The sequence below is a fragment of the Podarcis erhardii genome (assembly GCF_964252035.2).
Source record: "Podarcis erhardii genome assembly, chromosome: 8".
Classification (NCBI taxonomy): domain Eukaryota; kingdom Metazoa; phylum Chordata; class Lepidosauria; order Squamata; family Lacertidae; genus Podarcis; species Podarcis erhardii.
The window spans coordinates 65,763,405-65,774,752 of record NC_138499.1 but is presented as its reverse complement, the minus strand read 5'-3'; the positions used below and the strand labels follow the sequence as shown (position 1 = coordinate 65,774,752).

At 48.3% G+C, this 11,348-nt stretch overlaps 1 long non-coding RNA gene across 1 annotated transcript in view; it reads left to right on the top strand.

Moving 5' to 3' along the window:
* The window catches only part of LOC309348104, a 436,068-nt gene that overhangs the window by 38,237 nt on the left and 386,483 nt on the right, over window positions 1–11,348 (top strand). The window lies entirely within an intron of this gene.

Sequence of the window (11,348 nt, the reverse complement as noted above, 5' to 3'; positions counted from 1 at the left end):
CTCTCGACCACCGCCGGCCAGACGGTCTCCTGGCGAGCAAACAGGCCAGGGACTAGGCGCGCCTGGAGAGAAAGGTGGTCCCAGGAGGAGAGCAACAGGCGCAAAAAGGGCGCAAGGCAGTGGGGGGTGGGGAGGTGGGGGACGGGACGGGCGCCCCCTGAAGATTTCTGCCCGGCAAGCGATTGCCCTGATTGTGCAGTGGAAAGATGGAGCAACATTTACATTCATGGGGAAGGAGAGAGGAAAGCGGCGGATGGACCCCTTAGGGATGAACCACACCATACCCAAAGCAAAACGCCCTCTCCAGCTAAGTTTATTTGTGTCCACACGCGCAAACGTGCCTCGCCACGCATCTCCCGGTTCTCATTCATGTCCGTGTGTCCCTGGCTAACTCTGAAAGGCTGCATCTGCCGCCGCCCGGTTATGTAATGCGGAAAAGCAGCGCCCAGGTGGGGAAATACCAGTCGCAATGCCCTCGCTCTTGGCTGCGCTCCTGCTTGGGGTGGGGGGCAGCTGGGGGTCAGGTGGTTGCAGTCAGGGCACTTCACCTGAGCAAGAGAAAACCCACAGCGCCTGCCAATTCAGGAGTAATGTGCCCCCTTGAGCGCAGTGTGGTTTACTCTCGGGGAGGCGGCGGCGGGTGGGAGTGGAGGTCTATAGGACTGCAGTCTCAGTCGGTTCCGAGTAAACCTGCGCGCTGGATTGGGTGGGAGGACGCGCCCGAACTTCCTTTTTTTAAGGGTTAGGGTCTCCGTTGGAGACGCATAATAATAATAATAATAATAATAATAATAATAATAATAATAATAATTGTGTGCCCGCACCCACCCACATCCGTGTGTACAAATCAAAGGGGGGGGGATTTCGAGTGCTTATCTGTCTGATCGCGTTGCAAGCTAGCGATAATGTGTTGATGTGGACAAGACGTGCTGGCGGTGAGCTAGCTCTCTCTCTCTCTCTCTCTCTCTCTCTCTCTCTCTCTCTCACCACCACTGCAGAATGTGAGAGCTGTAGCCGGAATTTTATAATCAGGTGAGGCTCCTAGAGTCGCCTCGGGGAGGGGGATCACGGAGGGGAGGGGGAGGGGCTTTGCAGAGAAAGATGGAGAGGAGCTACAGGGGAGGGGGTGGTGGGGTGGGGAACACGAGCGTGAGCAACCGCCCGTCCTTCCCTCCATCGCCTAGGTGGGGATAGCACGGTAGAATCCCCCTCCCCCGCCTCCCTCTCCCTCCCCCACTCCCACTTCTCCGCAGCAGCTGCGGGGGCGGCTGGTGCCTGCCGTTTGGTGGTTCTGTCCAAGTCCATCCCCTGCAGTGAGGAGGAGGAGGATTCTGGAGTCTCCCCTCCCCCACACTCCTTTAGCTATGACGTCACCTGCAAGTGGCAGGAGGGGAGAGCTGGTTTGTCCCGGATCTGGTGCCTGCTCAGAATTTTAATAGGCCTCTCCTTACAGGCGCCTGCTGCTCCCTCTCTAGCTCTGCCGTTCTGAGGTTTGTCTCAGCAGGTCCCTTGTCTTCTTGCATGATGCGGCCTAGGTGAACCACAGAGGTGGGCAGGTGGGTGAAGGAGCGGGTTTCATCCTGTCCCTTCCTTCCCCAAAGGGCTGGAGCAATTGCCTGGCATGGAAGTGGCACAGGGCAGCAACAGGAAGTTCTCTCAGGAAGGGGATGCAGCCATCTTGTTTCTGTCAGAGGTTCGTTGTTTGGTTGTGAGCCTTTGAGCGAGAGTCTAGACCTCTCTTGGTGCTCAAACAACAACAACAACCAGTAATGGTCCGCAGCAGGGGCCCTGAAGGAGAGTTTGCCCGCCATGACTTTGGCCACTTCCAGCGTCTTGCTGACTAGCAAGTGCGATTCAGTCATATAGGTTGCACTGTTAAATTGGATTTGGCACTCTTGTGGACTGTTCACGGTAAGGAAAACGACAGGAAAAATGCACCGGAAAGCGTGGGACCATTAATGGTGATGTTGGACGACATCATCTAACCACTCAAAGAAATTGGACTGCATATGCACTCAACAGTGATGTCATGTAATTTCACACGAATGGGGTGGATACCATTCAGGCTAAATGCTTAATAAACAGCTTGTCTAGAACAGCTCTCCCTCTGCAATGCCCAGTTGCATATTCAGGGCAGCCATTTCCATTGGCATGGGGCAACAGCAAATCCCAACAGGTCTGACTCATGCCTCAAAGGAACTGAGTCCTCCTCTCACATCTGTCCTCCAAGCCACCTTATGATCCTTTGCATAGGGGGGTCGAGCACACATGCAAATGTTCCTTCTTCGCACTCACAGAATTACAGAAAGAGGATCCCAGAGGCTAGTCTGGGGGGGGTGTCATATTCTTTTGCACCCATTGTGCATTGTCAATTTTGCAATAGAGGACGGTAACTTAAGGCACAATCTTAAATACAATAAGCTGTTGTAAAGCAAGCTGGTGTAAGTTAAGTTGGTGTAAAGTTACACCAGATTCAAACTCAGCTGCTGGCTGAACTGGCCCAGGTCTGGCAGAAGCCAAACATGCTTCTAAAATGGTGTTTCGAGGTACACCATCCTTTTTGCTGGCTTAAATTACACCAGGTTGGCAGATCACATGAAGGAACAGAAAGGGCTTTAGGATCCAGCCTAAGCTGCCCCTCTGCACCCAGAATTCCCCTTTTGGAGGGCTTGACACAGCCAGCTGAGTCCTGGCTCAGACAGGATAGGGGAGATAGGCTGGCACATCTCTGGCTGAGCTGAGGATGAGTTAACCTGGCAAAGCCCAGCTGTGGCAGGAACCTCCCAGCTTAGTCGTAAATCCATTGGATCCTAACCCACTTATAAGATTGCTTGCTTAGGCCCCAACTAGACAAGATGCCATTTACTCAACCAGCAACTACATTGGAAGCTTCCATTGCAAATGGGAGCTTTTATTTCATTGTAAATAGCAGCGTGCTCCCCCCGCCACAAATGGATCAGAACCACAGGGGGAAGAAAGGGTTAAATCCCTCAAAAAACCCCATTGAGGGTCCTGATTCAGGTCAGGGAGCCGCTTGCACCTACTATTTACTTTAAAAGAGACATCACTTTTAAAAAAGCCACCTGAGGTCCAAATGTTCTCATGGCAAACCAGTTGCACCAATGCTTTTGTTTTTTAAAAAATACAAATAAAGACTGTGGATTTGCTCACTGCCGCATAACTGGATTTGCTTCTAAAACTCATTTCAGATTTTAGATGAATTAAAAGTATGAATAGAAACCAAGGGCTGCTAGTTGCAACAATGGTCAAAAAGTCCTTATCTTTCCTGCCCACTAGAATTCTTTGCTTTGGCTTCTCAGCTGCTTACTCAGGTAGAATCTTTTATTACCCAGTACCAGATCATAGGCAATACACACTGTGATTGCCCAGGAATCCAACTAAGAGGTCCTGGAGATAGACAGCTGCTGATTATGTACCCAGCAGGGTGGCCAAACATCCAGGATTGGTTTTACCTTTGCAAGAACTTGTCTGATGACCGGGAAAGGGATTGCACATAATTTGGGAACTGAGGTCCCAGGCATTTTTTCAGCTCTGTTAGGAATGCTGCTCATCTATCAAGAGGAAGTGAGCAATCCATCCTGCCACCCTCATGCCTCTTTTCAACTTTTTGGGGCTGTGAGCTGTGTCACCTGAAACAGGTTGGGGCATCCGTCTGCATCGAGAGACAATGGAGTGTGCCACCAAGGGAGAAGTCAAACCGCTGCATTAGCAGCACCGAAGTGACCTTCCATGGTGTGCAAGCCTGGGCAGTGTTCATGGAGGTCCTGGGCTGCCCAGATGTCAAGATCTCCCCTCTCAACCCACCCAACTGATGTGCTCCAAAGGAAAGCTGAGCAATAGGCTTGGCACCAGCTTGGCTGCAGCAGTTGCCAGAAGGAGGCGTACAAGGCGCCATTCAACCACTTTAGGGACTCCACTCTGGATTTGTGTAGGGTTTACTCCTTCGCCTTTTCTCCTCCTGAACATATCCCATAGGGCAGTGGAGGTTTAAAAGTAAAGGTAAAGGTACCTCTGACCAGTCGCGGATGACTCTGGGGTTGCGGCGCTCATCTCGCTTTATTGGCCAAGGGAGCCGGCGTACAGCTTCTGGGTCATGTAGCCAGCATGACTAAGCCGCTTCTGGCAAACCAGAGCAGTGCACAGAAATGCCGTTTACCTTCCACTTGCACTTTGACGTGCTTTCGAACTGCTAGGTGGGCAGGAACTGGGACCGAACAACAGAAGCTCACCCCGTCACGGGGATTTGAACCACCAACCTCCCGATCGTCAAGCCCTAGGCTCTGTGGTTTAGACCACAGTGCCACTCGCATCCCTAGTGGAGGTTTAGGATCAGAGTTTTCCTTCTAGATGGGCTAGCTTCCCAGGTGACGAGCCCCATCTGCTCCTCACTTCCCCTTCTACAGCACATGCAGAGACTGCCCTCTTGACCTTCAAATCCACTATTAGTCTTCTCTGCTCAATCCACTGTAACCTGCATTCACATGCAGAGGAAGTTCCTAACCCACTGAGGGTTTGAGACTCATCGGCTCTCCTCACCTGGTGTAGCCAGCCAGTCAAGCATGTTCTCAGGGTGTGGCCACTGTCACTTGCTGACAGCTTCTTGGCGCCACAGGAGAGAGCTGAGTGCGAAGGTGGGCAAACTACCCCAGAAGAAGAAGAAGAAGAAGAAGAAGAAGAAGAAGAAGAAGAGGAGGAGGAAGAGGAGGAGGAGGAGGAGGAGTAGTAGTAGTAGTAGTAGTTTGGATTTGATATCCCACTTTATCACTACCCGAAGGAGTCTCAAGGCGGCTAACATTCTCCTTTCCCTTCCTCCCCCACAACAAGCACTCTGTGAGGTGAGTGGGGCTGAGAGACTTCAGAGAAGTGTGACTGGCCCAAGGTCACCCAGCAGCTGAATGTGGAGGAGCGGGGAAGCAAACCCGGTTCACCAGATTACGAGTCTACCGCTCTTAACCACTACACCACACTGGCGCATGACATGTCCTCCACCAGAGGTATTACCTAACATCCCATAAAACAGGTAAGGCAGGTAATAAAACTGAGGAGGAAAAAAGTGAAGATCTCTGTGACGGTGCTTAGTTTCATCTTTAACAGTGCTTCTATAGATGCTTTCTGCAGCAGGCTGGCATCCAAATGTCTCAGGAGATTTCTTCACTTTGCTATGGAGAACTGTACACTACAAAATCCTGTGCTCTGTCTTAGAGCATGTGCTCTGCATGCCAAAGGCTCCAGGTTCAGTTCCTGGCATCTCCTGCCTGAAACCCTGGAGAGCCACAGCCAGTTGTGTAGACATGGCTGTGTTAAATGGTCCAATAGTCTGATTTGGTCTAAGACAGCTCCCTATCTTCCCATGTCACTGCTTTCCACTTTCTGCTGCATCCAGATATTTTTTTACGGCAGCATAGCCCGGCTGCACGCATTTCCTCAGCTGTCCTTACCAGCAATTACCTAGTTATCACCGCCACAGCACAACTGCTCTCCCTCCGGGTTCACACTACCAAATTACCCCCTTTCCTTCTATTTCCCTACCACCAAATTACCACCTGTGTGGTCAGCTCCTCCCTTCGCTGCATAACACAGCACAGATAATTACTGCCCTTCACTCAAATCCCATGGCTTAAGCAGCAGGTTGTAGGTTTTGAGAGTAATATGAGGCTGCTGCTGTTTGCCAGCCCCTGTACTTCTGACGAGTAAATATAATGAAGTGGTTGTACTCTAGAAAGAGAGAGTGCCAAACAATATAGCCCTGCACTAGATGCACCAAAAAAAAGGGGGGGGGGAGCTTGTTTTGCTCTGTCTCTTTTATTTTAAGAAGGGAGACTTTTGAATGACAGGTAAAACAAATAGCAGATCGAAACTGCCCCATACAGGGATTGAACCTGCAGTCTTGGCATTATCAGCACCATGCTATACCAACTGCGCTATCCAGCTAACCTGTCTATGATTGCACCATAAGGCTGCAATCCCAAACATGTCTAAAGCCTCATAGGAAACAATGGGACTTACTTCAGAGGAAACATACATAGGATGCACTGTAATACCAGGGCTTTCCCCCCAGGGGGAACTCACAGGAACTCAGTTCTGGCACCTCTCAGGTGGGCACCATTGCCATTCTAAGAGAACAAGGGAGGTGTTCATGGTGAGTTCCAGCACCATTCCCCCCCTAGAAAAATAGCACTGTGTAATACCATTTTATCAAACCATCCATTTTCTACAGGTCCTGCACTCAAAAGTTGAATGTAACGTTGACTTTGGCTAGAATGCACATTCACGTTAATCCCTCCCCCCTTTTTTTTACTGTGATAGCAGGATTAGCAAATGTCATATCATGGCTTACAAGGCATTTTCCCTGTATATTTGGGCAGAGAACAGTTACTAAAATTTACCTATTTTGGTGCAGTGCAACATGACCTTTCTGGGACCTTGGCCACATAGATTTTTGCCTTGCCGGCATATGTGAAATAATTCTTCGTAGGTAACGGCTGACAAAGAGACATGTCCATAGCACCCTTGTGATTTCTTTTTTTTTTAGTGGAGGGGGGGCAGCTTGCAGCTTGGACAGCCATTGCATCAAGAGAGGTGGGAAGAAGTAGGGACTGAGGGCATTGCAAGTCATCGTTTATTTGCTTATTTATTAGACTGGTTAGTTGCTTGTTCCCCAAAGGTCTCCAAGCAACTTATAGCACATTTGAAGGCATAAACATTAATAGATTGTGCCACTTACAAATTCAAACAAAACAAAAACAAATTTATACAGCTCCAACACCCACAACTACACACCAGTATGGCCAGCATAGATAGGTAAAGTTAAAGGACTCCTGGATGGTTAAGTCCAGTCAAATTCAACTTCAGGATGCTGCACTCTTCACTGCTTTCAGGCCAAGGGAGACGGCGTTTATCCACAGACAGCTTTCTGGGTCATGTGGCCAGAATGACTAAACTGCATCTGGTGCACGGAGGACTGTGACGAGTGCCAGAGCGCACGGAAACACTGTTTACTTTCCCGCCACAGCAGTACCTATTTATCTACTTGCACTGGTGTGCTTTCGAACTGCTAGGTTGGCAGGAGCTGGGACAGAGGAACAGGAGCTCACTCCGCCAAGCGGATTCAAACTGCTGACCTTACGATTGGCAAGCCCACGGGTGCAAGGGGGGGGGCTGCGACGCTTTTCTGGTTTCTCAGCACCATGTGCTGCTGCCACTTACCAAGAGGGGGAGGGACAAGCAGCAGGGAGCTTAGCAGGGAGCAAAAGCATCATTGGGAGTGTTGCATGGTACAGTGTCTAGTTAAACTATGGAATTCATTCCCACAAGGGGTAGCGATGGCTTGAAAAAAAGAATTTGACAAATGGATGGAGGATAAAGTGATCAATAGCTACCAGCCATTTACTTCCACAGTCTGAGGCAGAGTGCTTTTGAGTACCAGTTGAAGGGACAGGTGGACTACAGACAATGAGGGATAAACTAAATTGATACCAATTTTGTGTGTGTGGTACAGGTGCGGAAGAGGGGGGAAACTCAGAAGGTCTGGGACAGGCATACCAGATATTCCATAGCTAACAAATTTTGCTTTCTTAATAACAGCTCCTAAAATACATGTCGCTTTGCAGCTGCTTGAGTTGTGGCGATAAAATATCTATCGACTGCAGTTTTCAAAGGGGCAAGGCCTTTAACAGTAATCAGTAAACTGAACCATTCATTTATTTGATAGATTTATTGAGTACCTATTGCCAGAGCCACTATCGAACTCTAGTAAAAGCCAAAAATGAATATTTGAAAACTTCAACCTGAATTTTCTTGTAGGGGTCAGTATTGTTCTTTCTAGGAGGTGAACTTCAAAGACAGAGAGAGAGCTTTAGTAAATACTAGCTGCTTTGCTGACAGCACTTGTTTCCCTTTTAAAATGTTCGTTTGCCACTTTCTCATTCTTCAGTGGTGCATCCACACTTGAACTTCTCAGTCTAGTTAAAACTGGAAAAATCTACAGTCAAGGAACACCAAATGTCACAAGAAGGTGGTCAAGCTTTTGAGTTTTGAATTCTTAATCATGCTGGATGTCATGTATGAAGGGCGGGGGGGGGGGGAGCAGGCATAGTGTTAAAGGCACCAAGTCTGCAGATGTAGTACTCAACTCGGGTGGCGTTGTGGTCTAAACCACTGAGCTTCTTGGACTTGCCAGTCGGAAGGTCAGCAGTTCAAATCCGTGCAATGGGATGAGCTCCTGTTGCTCTGTCCCAGCTCCTGTCAACCTAGCAGTTCAAAAGCATGCCAGTGCAAGTAGATAAATATGTAGTGTGTAGTGGTAAGGTAAACGGTGTTTCCGTGCACTCTGGTTTCCGTCATGGTGTCCCATTGCGCCAGTGGTGGTTTAGTCATGCTGGCTGCATGACCTGGAAAGCTGTCTGTGGACAAACACCAGCTCCCTCAGCCTGAAAGTGGAGAAAAGTGCTGCAACCCCATAGTCACCTTTGACTGGACTTAACCGTCCAGGGGTCCTTTACCTTTACCTCTTTTTGTTTTAGTGTAAATCAGAGTCTCGGAGGAGTTTTGCAGGCTTGCAGGACCATCTTATACATGGCTGCACAGGTGTAAGTTCTATTGGGTTCAATGGGTTAGGTAATTGGGTATAGGATTGCAAGCATAGATTGTTTTTGTTTGTAGTATTTATTTACTTATTACGCATATCTACCACCCATTCAACCAATCCCTAGGAGTGCTTTACACAAACAAACAAATGCAAAATTTGCCAATCTAGGTGCCAACAGATTTCGGGGTATGTGGGGGTCTGCTAGGACAAAGAAACACTAATAGCTGATCTGCATTCCATCACCTTGCCCTATTGTAGTTTTGGAGTTTGAGGCTCCCCATCTTTGGGTTACAGGGTGTTTCATTGACATACACCCTGCTGAATCCCATGCTATGGTGGCTTACAGCAATATGCCACAGATTTGCCTGACACCTTCAGGGTGTCATCCTGAAGTGGAAACTATGATGTTAATGTTCTGTCTCTCTCTGGTTACCCCAAGCTATGTTCTGCCACAAACCAAAAGGAAGTGGTAACCTCAGGTGGTGGATTTGGGAAGTCATTAAGGAAAACAGTGTGGGAGACGCAAAGAACTGAGGGCTGCTCCATGGAGCACAGTTTCTGCAGAAGCCTCATTGGAATTGACAGGAGTTTTGCAAAAGGACAGCAGTGTTCACCCAAAGCTCTTGTTCATTTCAGCGAGGTGCTTTCACTGAAGAAAGTCCCAGAGAAATGTGGCCTATGATTCAGCTTTCGAAAAGGATGCCATTTGGGTTTTGTATCTCAGGCCCAGAAAGGACTTGGGCTAGCCTTGCATGTGACTATAGCAGTGTTCAGTTTCTGTAGCATGGATTTGCGCTTCCACAGTAAGGTGTGCTGAGATGTCATCCTGGCCACTGCAGCATATAATGAACAATTCTCTGTTACAGCCACAGCCAATAAAGAGATATATGTCTGTATGTGTGGGTGTGGGTGTATACATACAGATATATATTCTGCTGATTCTTGTCATATTCTTAATCTGTTTTAGGCACATCATATTAATACCATTGTTTCTGGATAAAACGTGGCTAACGGAAATGCCATGGTTAAAATACGACAGCTGCTGCTCAGGAGGTGGCAGGCAGAAATTTCAAGAGTCGCTCAGCAACCTGTCATCTATCTAAATCGTCTGGCAGCCTCCAAGGTTCGTGTCTGGATTTTTTGCTTTACGGAGTGAATCAGTAGGATAATGGTGTAATAGGATGGACCCAGACATGGGCGGCATACACCTCGGAGGCTTTTCTTAAATCGTGTTTGCATCAGGCAGTTTCCTGGGATATCATCTGGGAATCTGCACTGCATCCCAGGTCAACTCACTGATGAGTGCTCTACAACCAGGAAAGAACTTCTCATTAAGGAACTCGCTTTCCCATTATGTTTATTTATTTATACACTGCCTTTCCTCTATGATGGCTCCCAAGGTGGTTTACGATAAAAAGAAGCTAAGACAATGTATGATTACAACAATTAGGTGGTGGTTCTTCTTTTTTTGAAAGCCAAATAAACAAAAGCCTAAGCAAATAGCATCAACAGCGGGGCAATCAAAATAGCATCAGAAGAAACAAAACAGGAGCAAAAATAACTTGCTTAATCTAATTGCTGGAGATGAATTGAAAAGGTATGATCACACGGACGCAAAGAGAGGAGACCGTATCCTAATGGAATGAACCCTAATGAGTGTTCCATAGAACAGGGACCACTGCTCTCTTATTGAGGGCAGCTGTTGAATAATCCATAACCAATCATAACTAGATCAGGGCCTCATGGATGGATGTTAATGGCAAGGACTGGGTGCAGTGCTCCTTCAAGAGAATGTGTGCTTCCTGAAATGGGAGCAGAATGTGCAGTATCTCAGCAGCATCACAATACACCAGGCGTGCTATCTATGGGGCCCGTTGTGTTCTCCCTCTGCAGCAAAGCAAGGCATGGGTCTTGGGAGAGAGGCGGTGGCCTGGAGAGAGTCCCAAGGGCCAGATAGAGAGACTGAGAGGGCCACATTTCACTCACAGACCCAAGGTTCTCCATGTCTGATTTAGCCCAGCCAGGATCCTCAAGGCAGCAGCCCTCTTTCACTCTTGCTCAGTGCCAATTGGCATCCAGTGGCATTCTGCTTCTGTACATGGAGGTTCCATAAAAAGGCATCATGATGAATCACCATCCACTATGTGTGAGCTTACATCCAAACCCGTGTGCCCCACTCCATATCATCCTCCACCAGGGCTGCAGTCCCACTTAGGATGAAATCCACATGGACTCGGTAGGACTTTACGGCCAAGTAAATGAGCGTAGGACTGGGCTGCCATTGTGAAGGTGCAGCTTGTGAAAGGCTTCATAGTAATGCTACAAGTCTAGATTTCCCAATCAGCACTCTGGACAGCAGCCCTCCCCAAAACTGTAGGGGGGAAAGTACAGAATCCATTGGACCTTGGGATTTCTTTCGAGGGGTGAAAAGAATTAATGACGTGTAAAATGGCAGCAGTAGGTCCTTGACATCTAAATAAACTGACTCATTCTAAGGGCTGCCCTTCATGCTGCCTTCCACCCACTCAACGACAGCCCAGTCAATGATAGATTTATTAGAGAGCCTGGCTCATTGGTTTTTATAAGGAAAAATGTCCTTCCCTGTGTACACGTGGCAGCAAAGTCCCATCCTTTTGCCAGAGGGGTCGACCGTGTGGGTTAGAATGAATGAGCCGTGCTCGCAAATGAGTGATCACAACCCTAACCTCTCACAAGTGGTTCTGAATCACAGCAAAGTGAA